The 13,801-nt window shown below is 38.2% G+C and overlaps 1 long non-coding RNA gene across 2 annotated transcripts; it reads right to left on the reverse strand.

Annotated features, from left to right (window-relative positions):
* Positions 1-8,803: 8,803 nt before the first annotated feature.
* On the reverse strand, positions 8,804-11,824 carry LOC146659032 (uncharacterized). Of its 2 annotated transcripts, XR_014913768.1 has the most exons (5): positions 11,535-11,824; positions 11,051-11,114; positions 10,522-10,674; positions 10,073-10,160; positions 8,804-9,489 (listed from the first exon to the last, which is right to left on the reverse strand). It is a non-coding gene; the product is annotated as an uncharacterized LOC146659032 (long non-coding RNA). The 2 variants fall into 2 exon arrangements; XR_014913767.1 differs by lacking the exon at positions 11,535-11,824 and having other exon boundaries at positions 11,051-11,522.
* Between the last annotated feature and the right edge of the window lie 1,977 nt (positions 11,825-13,801).

A 13,801-nucleotide genomic window follows, 5' to 3' on the forward strand; every position in this document is an offset into this window, starting at 1 on the left:
GCTTAAAGCCAAGACGACACAAGAATCAAAACAACCGTATCACTGCACACTGAGAACTGAGTACCGTATTTTTCAGACCATTGTGCGCACTGAATTATTAGACGCACTGTCGATTAACTGGTCTGTTTTCATTAGGGCTGGGTATCGTCACTGATTTCTAGAATCGATTCAATTCCGATTCACAAGGTCCCGAATCGATTCGATCCACGATTCGATTTAATTCGATTCGATTCGATTTGAATCTGGGAAATTTTGACAGTCAGAAATATTATAATTCAGATCAGTACATTTACATATTTTTGTATCTATTAAAAGGAAGCTGACACACGCAAGACTTTATCAAAGGTGTGAGCATCACAGCAGAGGCCTTTGTGTCAAAGTAGCTGAAGATAAAACACAGAAAAACATGAAGGTGATTTTTCCTGGCCTGGGATTTTATAAAAATAATCTGCAGTACATCAAAAACGAAAGAAAACCATTAATCAACACATGAACATTACCTCTGAAGTTACAGCGGTTTTATTAGAGACACGGCTAAGCGTTTTGCATTTTACTTACTTTTAACACCCAAAGAGCCACTTGGACCGGGTTTCCACGCAAAAGAAAACACTGGGAGCCGCAAATACTTTTTGACATCTAAAATGAAGAAAACACTGTATATATTGTTTTTTTTTTATCTTTATGCTTTGTGTGAACAACTAAAGTAAGTAAGTAAGTAAAGTTTATTTATTAAGCGCTTTTCACAGACAGGCAGTCACAAAGCGCAGTATACAAAGATTAAAATAAACAATACAATCAATAGACATTATACACAATGTAAAAGATTTCACTGTGTGTTATACTTGTATAACTATGCATGTGACAAATAATAAAGAACCTAGAACCTAGAACCTAGATGTAAATAATGTAAAGAATATAAAATACGTAGATCAACAAAAGGTTTGTTTGAACAGAAAAGTTTTTAACTGCTTTTTAAAAGAATCCACAGAGCAACTAAGGTGTGTTGCTTGTGAAATCCATGAAGTGCTACAGAGAAAATTGCATTTTATTTATGTAATTAACACATTTTGAACTCTTAAAGAAATATAACAAAAGGAAAGACACCCAGCTGAACTAAAATGATCCATGTAGCAAACAAAAACTGTTGTGAGCCGCCACCCTTATATCGCCTTTGGGCTTTTGGAGCCTTGACCTGACTTTTAAAAAATAATTGGAAAAAAAACCACTATGCTGCTAAAAAAAAATATAGATATTTTGCAAAATTCTGCCTAAATATGTATTTTACCTAGTTAATGTGTGTGGCGGGGCGTGGTCTGCAGCGCCGCTGCATAATCACGCCTCGCCGCCTTAAAGTCTGTGCTCTCTCTACTGTTGTGTTGTCGGGCTGTGAGCTGAAAAGCTCAACAACTTTTAACTAACTAACAATTAGCTAACTGCAGCCATAACACTTGACAGGATTGAATAGTATCTCACTGCTGTATTTAGAGCTCATGTTATTTACTCATAATCACTACAGAAAACTGTGGCATCATGAGGTTTTTGTAGCTAAGCTAGCAAGCATTTTAATCGATAAGTGATTTGATTTGAGGAGTTTGGGTTGCTAAATGTCAGAGAAAATGTTTCTGAGTGCTTGAAGAGCCTAACAGAGTGTACATTTATTACCAGTGCTGATATATGATAAAAACTATATTTCACGTTTTAAGTAAAAAAAAAAGGACAAAATACTAGTTGGAGATGTTGCCAGTTAATTTGTATTAGAGCACTGTACTACTACCACTACTACTGCTTCTGCTACTACCCCTGCAGTGTTATATATGTGTGACAATGGCTTCTACTTTCCTGTGTCATGTAAATCATAACAGTGGGACTGCTTTAACAACATTAGGATCCCAAAACTGAAGATAAACACATTTCAGCTGTGACTGTATTGCTGTGATTGATTGTATTACTTATTATACCTGTGATTTCCCCACCGTGTTGTGTCAGAATGTTTGCTGTGAAAAACAACTTTGTGATTCTCTTTTTGGGGCTTTTATGTTTGCTGTTGCTTTACTACTGGCCTTCATTGAAAATGTCATTGCTTCATCTGACTTTACAAACCGTGTAGTCTTTCTTCTACTTACTATAAGATACACAAGAACATGAGTGGTCAAACCACTCTATTGATTTGCTGGCAAGGGGGGCCTTGACAGTTCTTGCAGACTAGTTGATCATGGTCTCAACCAAACTGCCCCAAACTCATGCAACACAACATGAAATGTGTAAGACATGAAGTTATGTTCAGACCCTCAGAGATAGCCCTCTCTGAATCACGTATCTTGCAAACTTCAAAATTTTATTGCCTCTGAATTGGAGAAGGAGCCAGTGTTAATGGTTACAGCTGTTACAGGATTCATAACACAAAGTCTGGGAAGCACAAAACCAGTCTGTTTTGTTACAGGCTTGTACTGCTCCCCTTTGCATCCAAACCTTGATGGGCAAGGAGATATACAGCTGGTTGCTGCATACTGAAAATCAGTGATATAAAAGATTTTACCGAAGAAAAACATACAAGAAAGACACTAAGTGGTGCAAACAAGGCTTAAATGAATGCAGGATACAGTTTTATTTGTTCCCTTGATAGTTTCAAGTTAGAGTACATCACCATTTTGAGCGTTTGTCAGTTTAATCATAACAGTGAAGGAATGTAATCTGTCAAAGACAGTGTAAAAAATGTAAAAAAAAAAAAAAAAATTATTCCCATATCTGCAATATTATCTCTCACAGCTGTCATGATAAACTTTAATAAGATGTACATCACCGCCTCCGGGCCAGTGCAAAAATGTTATGTTACATATCGCACTTGTAGTTTCTTGGGCTTGCTGAATGGTAAACCTTCACCGCTGTCTTCTTTTTAATACAGCCTTGTGTAATATCTGGTGTATCTCAGCTTATGTGAGCATCTAGGCTGAGAGCATCTGTGCATGGTTTTATATGAACCGGCATTGTTTTGGTGTTTTTGGTCAGGCAAAACAGGAAAATGAGCTGAAAAAGTAGCTTAAGGCAAAATGGGATGTTGATTCGGGGAGCCATCTGATTCAATGTTCATGTAAAAAATATTGCTTAATGTAGCTTTAATGATCTTGGCTGCAACAATAGTAGACTCCATTTTTCACTTATTTCCTGAACTGAACAAGCTGTTGAGCTCCTGCATTAATTTTCAGTATGTATTTGTTCCTCATCTCCCCACTGCACGTCTATTATTTTGCTCCCTTTTCTCTTTAAACATAACGACCCTTGAGAAAGGCTTGCTACCCTCCCCGAGACAACATTTTCTGCTGCAGCCTTATCAATTAAAAAAGACAAAATAACGTACACCACCCGCAGTTATTTGCTGTTTCGTAATTCCACGCCATTTATCAATACAAGCTTCTTGCGGGGTGCATTTACATAAACCTGTACAGCGCTGCTTTATCATTTAATTGGTCCCAAGTGAGAGAGACACCTTAACATGCAAATAATACCGAAACTGTGAATTAGAAGCAGGGAACACGGAGAAGCTATTGAATGCACAAGTGGCTTCAAGTCAGCAGGAAGCCAGAAGTCTGCTATGTGAGAAAAGGTGTGTGTGTCTGTGTGTCCGTGTGTTTTTTTCCTCGTGGTGTTGATGATTCCTGCCAAATTCGTACAAATGTTTCATCAGCTGGAGACAGCTTGACAACAAAAAGCAGAAACAACAGTCACGATGAAAAGGAGCAACATGCTAAAGTTAAATAAATACTTGGCTTTACGTTTAATTTGCAGTTAATTTGCAACTAGCTAAAACAGATAGCTCTTCTGATTGTTATATATATATATTTACAGTTACCTTCCCACCAGCCAGAGCTTCTGAATGTGATAGTGTGATGATGATACTAAAAAATAACCTCAAGTTTTCCAGAACTTGAACAGAAATAAGACACATATGCTGTCTAAAAACCTGTTGTTATATCACAGAAAGCAAACTTCACAACGTTTCATATGCAGCCTAAGGTCATGATCACCTTTTGCTACATGCTTTCACTGCAGTGCGCCTAATGACTGTATTTCCGCTCCGTGCAACCTGTGACTTGCTATCCCTGAAATGACAGTGACTGGTAGGGTCTAGGTTGGATGACTTTGTTGTTTACTCTCGAGGGAAAAGTCCATTTATCATACTGAGAGTCGAAGCTGTGAGTGGGAGTAGTTTGATGACACGAGCTGCTGCACCGTAGAGAACTGCTGCTGTATGTGTGCTGCTGACAAGATGTGCAAAATATGTCTAAAATTAACGATTTTGCTGAAATAAATTTGTGGATTTATTTTTTAAGTTGGCGGTATGTGTCACATGAATGCCAGGATGTAAGGTCTCCCAGCATGATGATCAATATTAAATGAATATTCCCTGTCCAGTTAGCTTGGTGTTTCTGGAAGTTGCTGGCTATTGCCAGGTGAAATCTGTCACCTTCAATTTGCATGAAAGTTGCACACTTTTCTGCGAACTCTTGCTAACTAGCAGTAGTGAACTTCAAAAAGTGCAATGGAGACTGTTAATGGTGGATGTTCATATTTGAAATAAAAGTTGTGCCACACCACTGCAACCAATACTTTTTTAAAAGGCACAACTGTTACTTATTTACTTCTTTGGTTGGCTTTCCTAATAGCACCCTCAAACCAAAGGTTCAGGGAAGACATGTTTTTCACTAGCGACCAGTGGTCGGAATTGCATCACTAGCTGGTCACTAGGTCTGCATGACTGAGGCTTGCTGAGCAACCTCCAGCAACCACTCGAAACCTTGCCAGGCTTTACGCATTTCTCCTAACAACCTGTGGTTACCAAGTGGTTTCAAGCCGGCCTCCAGTCCTGTGTGACTGTGTCCGGCTTTTCCTGTTGAAGTTTTATTCCTGCATTTTTTGTTTCTCAAGCATTTTTCAGACATTTAGCATAGAAAGCAAAATAAAAAGTGTCAGAGAGAGGAAACAACATTGTGCGACATTTTTCTTATTCTTCTTTGTCACATTTTGTTGCTCAGATTAGCTGTAGATATGTCAAATTGTATCCAGGAACATTTTGCGTTGTATCTCTTAATAATGCCCCTTGGAAATTGAAACTGAACGGGGAACACTGGTCTATTGATGCCTCGGTATTATTTAGCATATGTAGGATAAGGAAGGACTTTATTTATCCGAGAACTTTAGGGAAAGCCAGTTTCTGAGGTATAATGAAATACTTGTAGTTCAGGAATTAGTAATTATAGCTAATAGATTCTGCATTGGCTTTTTAGTCCTAACAAAACAAGTTAGAATACCTCAGCTGATGGCAGCTGCCTTGCAAACAGAGGCTAAACTAGGCAGCAACTTAGTTTTACAGAGTGAAAAACGCTGTGGGTTAAGAGCCTGTGAAGAGTGATTTACAATGGTAAGGGTTTAACAGTAACTCTGATTACATGTGTGGACAAGGACGTGCTGACTAAGTTCTTTGGTGCTCTGGCTGATTGGTCCCTTTGGACAAACGGATTCACTGAGTGGCCTACAGCATGCAGCGGGCAGCATGCAGGAAGTCCTCATAAAGAGAGCGGGTGTTCAATCTTCAAGCTCCCCAGACAACTGCATCCTGACTTCTGCTGAGCCTCATCTATTTCTACAGGCGTTGCTTTCTCTTCCTGTCTCTTTTTGTTCTTGTTTGTTTTACTGTTTAGGCTCACTCTTCTCTCTTTTCCACCCTCTGTCTTTCTCCTCTTAAATTGTCTTTTTGTATTTATTTCTGCCTCCATAACATTCTCTCTTCTTCTCTCTAACGCTGTCTCGGACCTCACACTGTCTTATATCTTCTTTTCCTTATCTCCCTGCAGTCTCCGTCTGCACTGCTGTCCCTTCTCTTTTCCTCACTGCTCTCTTTCTTTTCCCTAAAGCAACTCTCACAAAATTGTCTTCTGTATTAAATGAGACAGCAGAGATTGACTAGCTGTATTAGAGTGAGAGAGAGACCCTGGAACGAGGTTGTAAAAATTAGTCCTCCATGGGGAAATACCCACAGCTGTATTAAGATCTCCCTGTCTTTTAAACGGCTCCCATTCTCCAGCTAATTGTTTTGAAGCCAGGCCTGCAGATCCCCAGCGAGATCTGGCATTACTCATTGAATTAGCCTGGAGTTACAGAAATATCTCTTTTATCAATCTTGGAGAGAGAAATATGTCCCTCCTCCCCCCTTTTCTCCCTCAATCTGTTTGCAGCGCCTCTGAATTTCTCCCTTCTTTTCCTGTCTCATGAAAGCATTTCTGCTTAATTCATTTCACTGAGCAACGGGAAAAAAGGACAATGTGACAGTGATTGTGAGGATTCACATCATGTCACATTTCTTAATCCACTGAACATTATGCATTGCTCCTAATACTGCAGGATCAAAATATGCTTACTCAGAACATATTATATCAGGAGGTAAAGACCCTAAATGGCAGATACCTTCCCTCCTTTCAGACAGTTTGTTATCTGTACCTGACAATTTATTAACGGGGGTATAGCTTCCCACTGAGGCTGGGGTTTGAAGGAGACTTTGACTGAAGTTAAAGCCCAAGCACTGCAAGCAATATACTGAAATGTGTCATTTGTAGCTGCTAATCTGAGGCCTGTACGATGCACTGCAGGTGGCAGATTTGAAGGGCCACCAGCTGCTGTATTTTAACACAATACCAGGTACCACCACAGAAAACTTTAAATAGACAGACTTTTGTAACCATTTTTGCATACTGATTTGACTGTTTTGACGTCAGTCATAAAATGTCTCGCAAACTACACATGTGATTTGTCCTTTTTCCAATGTTCAAGGACATTTCCCTGCTTTTACTTAGTTAAGACCAGGCCTCCTTGCTAGAATAGGTTGCAGCCTTTCTTGTGACGTGTGACTCATTGGGGATAGATGCAACCAGCTGTGGCCGGTATCATCCTTTGGAGAAAGTAATTTTTGAAATCATATTTTTCAAACACTAAGCTTTTTTCCTTGAGGACAGCGCAGACTGGGGACAAAGCGGCCGTGCTAGCTTAGTTTGCAGCCATCAGTTAGCATGTGACCTAGCTCAAAGAGCTGTCTGTAGTGTGTAATATAGTTATAGTTTGCCAAATAAAAAGCTACTACATTGCTTTACAGACACAACAGATGTACTTACTTTATAAAAAAAAATGACAGGACACCTGCATGGATCCTTGTAATCACAGTCTGATGACAAAATTCACAGCAGTGGACCTGTCATACTTACAGACACATAAACTGTAACAGTCTTGTAAAAGTACATTTGAGATTAGAATAAGTGTTCGTACATGACACCAAAAGTTTTCTGTTTTTACAGGTTAACATTTACACAACAGTGGCTACATGTTTATGCTGACACAGCCTACATGGTAAATGGGCCTGATTGTCATATAGCACTTTAAACAACATGCCACAGTCAGCCATTCACACCACCACTTTCTTCTATGCTTTTAAGTACTTTCTAACTAACATTCACACAACTTGGTGTTAGTATCTTGCCCAAGGATATTTGGCATGCAGACTGGGGGAGGCAGGGGTGGAACCACTACCTTCTGGTAGTGATCAATAGATGACCTGCTCGAGATCCTGAGCTTCAGCCACCCAAAAAAAAGAACAACTGCTTCGCGCCAGCCAGGAGTCGAACCTAGAATCTTCTGATCCGTAGTCAGACGCTTTATCCATTGCGCCACTGGCCCCATGCCTCACATCTAAACAAACATTTGTCCAGCCAACCATTACAGAATTATTTTTGTTTAGACAGCTATGATTTGCCATTTGGGGGAATACTTACTTAATTACCCCTGTGAATTTATAAGTTGGCTCACTTCACTTTCGAGAAATGAGCAGTCCAGTCTAGTACAGGTCTGTCTCACGTTTGCCACTGGACAATAAATAATACAGAGAGGGCTTGGGGGAAAGTGCTGCACTGAAAAAAATATGTTGTTGGATTTACTTAATTCAATGGTGGACATTTGTTGCACACAGATGTTTTGCTTTGGCAGCAACTTAAACAATTGAGTTAAATTAACACAATTTATTCATGTTCAATAAACCTGTGCAATTTGTGTTGATAAAATGTGACTTAAACATGTTTTGATGAAGTAATTTGAGCTCTTGAAATATTTTAATCCTTCACAATTTTCTCACTTTATCCCAACACCATTCAATAACTTTTACCCAATACTACTTGGTCACTTAAATACTACATGTTATCTTCAAATTACATTTTGCTATTATATTCTAGTATCAAATACACAATTTTCAAATGGAGGCCTTATAACAGATTATATTGTTCTCTTCCAAGATGGTTGCTGGCATCCACCAGTAACCTTTCAAAACAAAATGTCTAATTTCACTGCATTGACAGTAGGTAAAGAATTAAACTGACATTACTCCACTACTGAATCTATATAAACCAACAGTTAAATAATGTCAGTTCTTCCGTGTTCTCTGGAATCAATCACAGCAAAGAAATTAGACTCTTTCTTTTGAAAAATGTTGGGAAAGAACAATACAAAACATTCTATTTAAGGCCTCTAACGTCAAGATTCAGTTAAACAACAATTATAACTAAACAATTTGAGGTAATGTTAGTTTCCATTAACATTAAATTAGGTTACTGAATTGGCAAACACCTTCCTATTAACATTACCCATTTTACCCCAATAACTAAAGAAATTAGCACTTGCAGGTCAAAACCTTTATTCAAGAGATGCAAAAATAACATTGATACAGTGACTGTCAAAAATTACGGCACTGATCATACTGTGACATCTTGGTTCAAAACAGCACACTTAGAAATATTCAACGTTCCTTACTTCAACTGAATGAAACTGAAAATACCATTTCACACGGCCCATATGGGATATTTAGACTGCATAACTGTTCATGCTACATCTCTTCACTAGTAAAAGAAAGAAAAAATACAAAGAGAAATTTAAAAATGCTGCCAAACAGACAGAGAACTTGTACAGAGCAAAAGGAAAAACAAACAACAACAACAACAAAAAAACGGCTCGTCCTCATGGCAGTTGCAGTGTATATAAAAATGAACCCTGCGATCTGTTCCTGGAATTGAGCTTCAAAAATGCAGCAGAACAAGTGTGAGATTTAAATGTCTTCTCACCTAGAGCTGGTCACCTCACATGCATAACAGTGAGCTTCGTTGCAGGAGCAGTTTTGTCTTAGTTGTGAGCTTTTCTTGAGAGCTGAGTTGCTTCCAACTCCATTACCACCCTTTGAATCACCTCAAAAGTGTAGCAGAGTTGTGATGGGTAACTCATATTGAAGGAATAAAAAAGGTCCAAACAGCATGGCTACTGCAAAGGTCACGTTATCCAGATCTTGAAGAACTACTATACCCTCGATGATGATGCCAACGTCAGAAAAGTCATTGCCTGGTGCATCCTCTGGAGACAGATGTTCATTGTGGTTTTCTCAATCTGTGCAGTGGCCTCAGTCAAGTCCTGGTTAAACACAAAACATTTCTTTAAGATTCCTTTTTAAACTCATCTCTTTTGAATCTACCAGTTCTAATGTTAGAGTAATTTAAACCAATGCAAGCAACATAGTAAATAGCTATAGCCAAAGAGTGGCCTGCCATGCTGCCATTCATGGTCTAACAGAGTTTCTAAGAGAGGGTGAAAAACATAATTTCAAATGCTTTACATTAGTTTTTCTTAGAAAGACACCGGCCCATCAGAAATCCAGGTTTTGTCACTCAGAAGATGTTAGAATTTAGACTTTCAGCCCCACAATTTGGTTAGCTGTTGGTCTTTTTTTTTTTTTCAAACAAAAGCTAATGTAAATATTGGTGGGATTTTCCTTTGTTCACTAGAATGACAAATTTAAAGTTTTTTCACACTGATGTGACCCCTAATACAGGGGTGGGGCCTCAAGGGCCGGCGGCTGAGTTCACTACCAGGCCTCATGTGAACTTCAAATTATTAAAGAGGACTACTGGTCCTAACTGGTCCAATGAGGATCAAGTGGATAACTAAATGCATTTTTAAATGTTGCAAAGCCACAATCTACTCATAAAACACTCACCATGAACTCCTGCACCAAGATGTTGCAATTGTCTTTCACACAGATGCGGAGCACTTTGATGAGACTCCCTTTGAGCATTAATGTCATCCTAAAGTATTATAACAAAGAAAACAGAGATTTGTGAACTTTTCAGTAGCACAGAAGAAAATGATCCCAGACCAAAACTTAAACCAGTCAACATGCAACACCAGCATCTACAAAGCAATATCAAAAGTTCCTGTTTGACATCAACTTTATGGATATATAGTTTCCAGAACATTTATTTTTTTAAAAAGATCAATTTTTCTCAGTGGGCCAGTAAATGCATGACGAAAATTATGGCATCCTTTCGGTGGAATCAGTACTCACAGGTAATAGTTGACTGTTTCAATGGATGCAGCATAAAAATCTTTTACTGACCTAATGCAATACATATACACTTTGTAGTTAAAGAATTTTAAAGTTCTTACTGTCATCATGGCAGCTACATCCTTTAGCTTTGTGCCCTGTTCCCCCGATCACTTTGCAAACACTTTCAGCAGACTGTCAGAGAGAAACTCAGCTCCGTCAGAAACCTTGACTGTAAAGGCATGGTTGGGATGCACTGGAATGCTGCATTTCATCTGAAATGACATAAAATTATTTTGAAATAACAGCAGGCACTGTGCTTGGTTAATAATCAGTAATGTTTTGTTGAATAAAAACTGTGTTTCCAGATCTTATGGGATTAAAAAAATCCAAAGATGTTTATTTCTGATTTGCAACCCAAGAACCCACAAGTTACAACCTCATTTTAGTTCAAGTGTGCATTAATGTGAGTCCAGTAATCACCTTTCTGACAATACATACAGGTATAAGTTAAACCTATGGCAGATTTTGGATTTCTCAGTTGTATTAATAGGGTGGTCTATTTGAGTATGCATGCACCTAATAATTATAAAAAACCTATTATAATTAAGTTACAGAAACCTTAAGCGAAAATAGAATATACTTTCTTACCATAACACCTTGAACCCACAATCCATCAGCTGACTCCTGGTGAAATGCAGAATAGATGTGGTCTCTCAATGTGCATCAACAAAAACAAAAACAAAAACAAAAGGACAGCAGGTGAGGGCAGGAGGGGTAGGGATGTAAGCTAGCATAATACCGCTGATGATATTAGCTAAAGCTGTTCAATGTCCAAAATCTCACTAACACCACGGTGCAGTAAATACACAATGTAACTGAAGAGTCAGTTGACAAATCTATTCACACAGAAAACCAAATTATGTTATGAGTGCCTCGTAATTAGGTTTAATGTGATATTACGGCTCTTGTGCCAAAGACAAATTCAAATGAAAAAGCGCCAATTCTTTGATAACAGATAAAACAGCAAATAAGCTAACGGCTCTTTTTTAGCATGTTACATGGCGGCACTTTAGACGTTTAACTACATTTGGCTGAAATATGGTAAATATTAATTCAAAAAATCAAGACATACCAAAAAACGTAGAGTTGGCTGCTCGACTTGACTGAGATGGATGCATTTTTTAAACCACGATCCAAAGCCCGCGAGATGAAATCACGCGTGGTTTCACGAGATTTAACGTTGCTATCTTATTGACTTACTTCACCTGAACATGATATGAACAATTTAATACACCCTTTCTGCATATCATGTAGTTTTTACACTATATAGTTACATTTATCTTTAAAACATGAGGCAATTGTGTTAAATACATGCAAGATGCTTACATAAATCCAAGAGATGGCCAGTCCCTTTTTTTCAGTGTGTGGTCAGATGAAACCAAAAACAAGCTCTTTTGCAACAACTCAACCTGACATGTTTAAAGGAATTGAAATGCTGATTATGACCCAAAGATCACCATCTCAGCACAGAGGTGGAAACATTATGCTTTGGGTTGCTCAATCCTGGAGGAAGCTGAACCTTCAAGTTTCCAAGCGGCAATGAAGAAACCTAAAAAATTTAAAGAGAGCATGTCATTCACTCAATGACATGCAGATCAGTTTATAACTTTTCTGTTCTTTTCCCCCCTGAATCTCTCTCCATTAAGAAGCTACTATTAAAAAGTTAATTTCTTTGAAAGTGAGCAAACTTATTAATCCAGCAGTGGATCAAACTATTATTTACCCAATTGTACATTCCCTCCTGTCATAGGTAAAGAGAGGGTTGGCATTATTGACCAATGCTTAGCTTCCTGTTCCTTAAGTGGCTGCATAACATCTTAGAGCCAGTTGTTGTATTTTAATAAAATATGAACAATTACTCTAACTGGTATTTACTAGTCAGGGCAGCAATGTTTAATAATCGATTCAACTTACTGTGCAAGCCCCAAAGGTTTGCTAATTAAGTGGTTGCCATTCATTTGCTGCTGTAGGTGCATGTTTATTTTATTCATTTAATTATTCAAACGTGTAATTTTGAGGAGTATCAAAAAATGGTTTGTGCTCCAGGACTGCGAATAATAACAGTTTGTGGTGCACCGCAAGGAAATAAACGACTGTAGTAACAAACATTTAAAATAGGAACATATATCACTGTATCTGAAGAAGTGGTAGCAACCAGCAGGCAGACTATTGGTTGAGCAAGTGTCCATGCTATGGTGCTACTGTTAGGCTACTGAATTGGCCAAAGTTCATCCTAACCCCACACTTTGGATTTCCTGCCTCATATATGTATATGATATAAGCTATGTAGTTTTCCTATAACCATAGTAACCAGCCATTAAAACCACGACTGTCCATGATTTTAGCTACTGTGGAGTTTTTATTTATTTTCCACATAACATCTATTACTTTGACGCTGATGTATTTTCTGTTCACTCTTTAGGTGAAGGATCTTTAAAAACTTACAGCCTTTCACCACTCTGTCTTACTCCAACCAGCCATTAACAGTTAATTAGCATGCACAACATGAGCACTAATCAAGATTTCATTATGTAGGTATATTACCAAAGGTATTTCTCAACTCCAACCTATTTACACATATGCTGTTTACACCAATACAATATGTGCTTCTAATTTAAAAAAAGGCTTAACAGACACTCTCTTAATGGTAATGTATGAGATCACCCTGACACAGAGAACATGGATGTCTTGAAGGACGTTTAAGTACGGAGTTTAGTACCAATGCAACCATTTAATAACAATTTGCTCAAATAGGACTTTTCTCATCTATTTTGAAAACCATTAGCCCTGGGTTTTAATGCTGTGCATGTAAAACCAAAAACCTGAGGACGGAAGACTAGTCTCATTCAACCTCACTGTAAAATTAGAATTGGGGGCCTCGTTGAAGACCCTTGTGAAAACAACCACCAACAACCTTGAATACTGGTAGTGTATGGAGAAGTCAAACAAAGGTGAGTATTTACATCAGTAAGTGGCTCTGGTGCCAAGAAAACAGCAGAAATGAAGTAAATTGTTGCTTTCTGAACACAAGTCAATTTCAGCAACTTGCCAACAACCTTGACAAGTTGGTATATTTATATCGTAAGTCAAAGGCAGTGTTTACAATGTGACTCTAAGCCAAGGGGACTTTGGAGTAAAGTGTTGCCATCCGTTTATATGTAAGTCAAATTAAGCCAAGTTAGTTTGACTGATATGGATATTACTGGGCTGGATATTACCATAGAAGCAGGTTTTTCCATATTCATGCTGATTATTTTGGTCTCTTCACACAAAGCAAGATAAAATACTGCCTGCTGAACAGTTAGGAACCAATCATCAGCTTTGATGTGAAGCCTGGCA

Source organism: Rhamphochromis longiceps, linkage group LG11 (assembly GCF_057381845.1).
Source record: "Rhamphochromis longiceps isolate RC_006_pf linkage group LG11, R_longiceps_female_GT1.1, whole genome shotgun sequence".
NCBI lineage: Eukaryota > Metazoa > Chordata > Actinopteri > Cichliformes > Cichlidae > Rhamphochromis > Rhamphochromis longiceps.